Source organism: Palaemon carinicauda, chromosome 29 (assembly GCF_036898095.1).
Source record: "Palaemon carinicauda isolate YSFRI2023 chromosome 29, ASM3689809v2, whole genome shotgun sequence".
Lineage (NCBI taxonomy): Eukaryota > Metazoa > Arthropoda > Malacostraca > Decapoda > Palaemonidae > Palaemon > Palaemon carinicauda.
In genome coordinates, this window is record NC_090753.1 from 3,197,788 (window position 1) to 3,202,628 (window position 4,841).

The window sequence follows — 4,841 nt, forward strand, 5'->3', positions numbered from 1 at the left end:
AGATATAGAATGTTGTATTTTGTGACCTTCTTGCATGGACCTAGTGTGTATATATACTCGATGTGTCTATAATATAGTACTCAGTTGTTTTCATCTCGCCTTTGAGTCACAACCTACTCTTGGCCCGTCACATCGGTGACCACGGAAGTCGACTCGCTCATCCCGCCCCCCCCCCCCCTCATGGTTACTATGGCCGCCCCATTTAAACTTTCATCATTCGCCAGCCGAGAGGCGTTTGCTTGGTTTCAGCGCTGAGAAGTACAGTTTCGCATCAGGGGCGTGACTCGCTCAACCGCCAAAGCAAATTATGTTCTCACGACGATACCCGAGGACACTTTCCCGGAAATCTCTAACTGTCTTTGTGAACAAGGAGACACTCCAATAGCATATGACACCCTCAAAACACACCTTTTGCAGCTGTACTTGCTGTCGCCACCCACCCATAGAGCAAAGCTTTTTCAGCTTCCAGAAAATTGTCGGGGGACCAAAGAGCTTCGCTTCCCCTCAGGGAAATGACCAGTATCGCTCGCCTGCAACCTGCCGCAGGTATCTCTCTTCGTAAGGTGAACCTATTTCTTGCCCTTTGGGTACGCTGTTTACCCAAACCTGTACCTGCTGCCATAACCGATGTCGATAGTTTACCCATAAAGGACTTGATGACTAAAGTCTACGCCCTTTCATGACCTTCTAGACCTCCATCAAATTACCATTCCTAACAAAGAGGACACCTATTCAAAGTCAACCAAAGCTAACATAAATGCTGTACAACACACAAGCCTACCCAGTGATGTGCCGGAGCGGCAACAAAGCCACCCATCACCCACCACTCACTTGCGCCCTGACCAACGACTACTATAGCCACTTACTGCCGCCCATCGGCCACAGTTTTGCTACTACTTCTCCAGATTTGGGGCTGCCGCAAAGACATGGGCCAAGGGTTGTCAGAGGCCCAAAAACGTGTAAGTAGGCCATCACTCGTAGCAGTGGCCTCCCGTGTTTCTAAGCTTTTCTTTTTACAAGATGAGAGAACGGGCGTGCAATTTTTGGTAGACACTGGTGCTTTTTGTTCTCTTTTGCCAAGGGAATTCTTCAGGACACAACGTAGTCTGTCTAAGTTTGCCGACGTCCGCCTGGTAGCTGCCAACGGATCTGCGATACCCACTTACGGTTACGAGAACCTCACATTATCGTTTGGAAACGGCTCGTTGCTGACATCATATTGCCAGTCTTCGGTGATGATTCCATCTCTCATTTCCACCTTCTGGTCGATGTCGCCCACCTATGATTAGTCAACGCAGACTTGTACTTGTTGACACCTCTTCAACACGCTTCCTCCAACCTCAATCTCTACATCAGCACTCCTAGAGATACATATGCCCACCTACTCACGACGTACCCAGAAGTTTTCCATTCAGGACCTCGCCAAACTCCCACGGCTCTGGCCAAACACGATATTTATCACCATATCAAGACGATGGGACGCACATCTTCGCCAAATTCAGACAACTGGCACCAAATTAATTGGCAGCCGCCAAACACACTTTCGCCGAAATGGAAGAAATGAGCCTTTGCCAAAAGGCTTCCAGCCCATGGTCATCACTCTTACGTATCGTCCTGAAGAAAGATGGCTCCACCCATCCGTGTGAAGATTACAGGCGCCTGAACATGCAAACGGAACCGGATCACTAACACCTCCCAAATAACGCTGACATGATCTCTTACCTGCACAAATTGAAGGTTTTCTCCATGCTCGACCTCCCGGAAGGGGTATTATCAGGTGCCTATGAACACGGAAGACATCTTTAAGACCGCTGCAAAGACTCTAACTGGTTTACTGAGCTTCCCTGGGTCGTCCTGGGACTAATGACCCCTCCTAAAGATGCACTTGACGTCTCGGCAGCTGAAATGGTGTATGACGATCCATTGGTCGTCCTGCCGAATTTTTCCTTCTGAAAACTCCTCTGACGATCACCAGCGCATACGTCGCGTTGTGGGAAAATTTACTCCATACCGCTAGACTTACAAGCCCCCAGAGAAGCATAACATACCGACAGACTTGCACTCTGCAACGTATATCTTCCTACTCAAAGACACTAACAAGCCACTGCTAACACGGACCCTTTCCTTGCGATCCGACGCAATCTGAAAGCATTCCTACTAATCATTCATGGTAAAGAAGACTGAGTCTCCATTGATCGTCCATAACATGCTTATCTCAGGCCACATGACCAACCTACAATTTGGCTCTCTAGATCAGGGCGCCTTATTTGACATGTACAGTATGTCATTTTTAGTGGGGGAGCCATGTACCACCCGTGTGTCACACGATCGTACATAGTAACGACATTTCTCTTTTTGGTATATATTATCCGTTGTATATTCAATCTTCCTTTGCACTGACAGCAACTTGCATCAACCTGTCTGCCTATTTCTCATTGTTAACTGTTAACAGAACCGGTTGCCAGTTGGACAAAAAATAGCATGTTGTATTTTGTGACTTTCTTGCCGGGACCTAGTGTGTATATATACTTGATATGTCTATAATAAAGTACCCAGGTGCTTTCATCTTTCCTTTGAGGCACAACCTACTCTTGGCCCATCAAAACTCTGATTACCAAACAATTCCTCTTCGCTCAAGGGATTATCTATTGTAATGTTAATGTTCAGTGGCTTCTTTCCTCTTGTTATCTTAAAAGAAACTTTACCAATAGTAACCAGTTCTTCTAATCTTAAGTAGTGCCATAGCCTCTGTACCATTGTCTTCCACTGTCTAGGATTAGAGTTTTCTCTCCTTTATCTTATTTCTCCTCCTAATATTTTTTTTAACTTTTGATAGCTTATATATGATCGACCCAATTTAAAGTTTTCACTGTTGTGAAAATATTTTATTTTGATTGTTTATTGCATATGTAGTTTATTCATTCCCTTGTTTCCTTTCCTCACTGGGCTATTTTTTCTGTTGTAGCATTTGGGTTTATAGCGTATAGTTTAGCATGTATAAATAATAATAATAATAATAATAATAATAATAATAATAATAATAATAAGTGTACTCTACATACATCTGGTAACGGTTCATTTTCCCTTTGCCTACACACACACACACACACACACACACACACACACACATACACGCACTTATTGAATAGTCTGGCCAATTTTTTACATATTCTGCTCTGTCCTCATACACCTGACAACACAGAATGCCCAAAAAATTTTTTTCACCCAAGGGGTTACTGCACTGTAATTATTCAATGGCTACTTTCCTCTTTGTAAGGATAACAGAGACTAGTTATGGCAAGCAGCTATTCTAGGAGAAGGGCACTCCAAGATCAAACCTTTGTTCTCTAGTCTTGCGTAGTCCTATAGCTTATGTACCATGGTCTTTTACTCTCTTGGGGCCGAGTTCTCTTTTCGTGAGGGTACTCTTGGGCACACTATTCTTTGTTAATTCTCTTCCTCTAGTTTTGTTAAAGTTTTTATAGTGTATATAATTTATATTAATTTTAATGTTACTGTTCATGAAATATTTTTTTTTTCCTATCCTCACTTGGCTATTTTCTCTGTTGGAGCCCCTGGGCTTATAACATCATACTTTTCCAACTGTGGTTGTAGATTAGTAATAATAATAATAATAATAATAATAATAATAATAATAATAATAATAATAATAATAATATAAATAATAATAATAATAATAATAATAATAATATACACTGCAGTATCAGCAAGTGTTATACAGAGTTACGACTAACTTACTTTGACGGCTGCTTTTCCCATTCAACAGGGGAACCCTACTCTCTACAAGACCTTCACTGACATTATATCTTATTCGTTCGGAGTATACAACGTTTCATATCGCGTATTGTTCATTTACTGTTAAATCGTCATACCCATGCGGCTCATGGAATAAGAAAGTCTTCACTTTCCTCTTGAAAGCCTCAATGTTGTCAATCATTCAGATGTCTCGATGGAGCTCTTTGTATAGTCTCGGGGCCGCATATCTAAAGGCTCTGGGGCCTACAGTAGACATATATCTATGATCCAATAGTTTGCAACCATCTGTAACTATTTTCGTTTCGACTAGATTTTTTGGCTGTGCAATATGTAGCAATTCTCTTGAGTATTTTGGACGACCGGTTCATATTGTACATATTTAAAATTCAATTCTCGCCCTAATCAGCAGGCAGTGTAAACCAATTAGTATAGGGGTGATCCTTTCTCTAGGTGGGATGCCTTTTACCAGTCTTGCTCCTCTGTTTTATTATGTTTTGTGATTCCTTGAGTTATACTTTTTGTGAATTGTAATAGATGGAATTACAGTAGTCATTCCTGGTAATAACACTGTTTATCGCAAGTTTATTTACAGAATTTTCATCCTGGTACTTTTTTATAAAAGCAATATATCTTAGATGATAACGAACAGTTTTTACTAAATTATTTATTTGGACATTGAGAAACAAGTTACAGTCAAGAAATACACCTAGATCACGAACTTAACTAGATACCGGCTATTAGTCATTATTTATGTTCATTTAAATGTCACTTAAGCCTCACACGATGTTTCTCTTACGTAGCACTATGAACTCAGTTTTGTTTTCATTTGATTTTAGTTGTTTAATTGTCATCCATTCTCTAACACGATCAAGGATTTGGTTTAGAGTTCCAGTAGTGTCATCCATATCATTCATGGAGAAGTAAAATTGTGTGTCATCTGCAAATAGCTTGAACTTCACTCCATGCCTTTGTAGTATTTTTGATAGACCAATAGTATAGATGCAGAATAAGACTGGGCCTGTACGAACACCTTCCGACAAGTGTGTTTCTATGTCTATAAACCC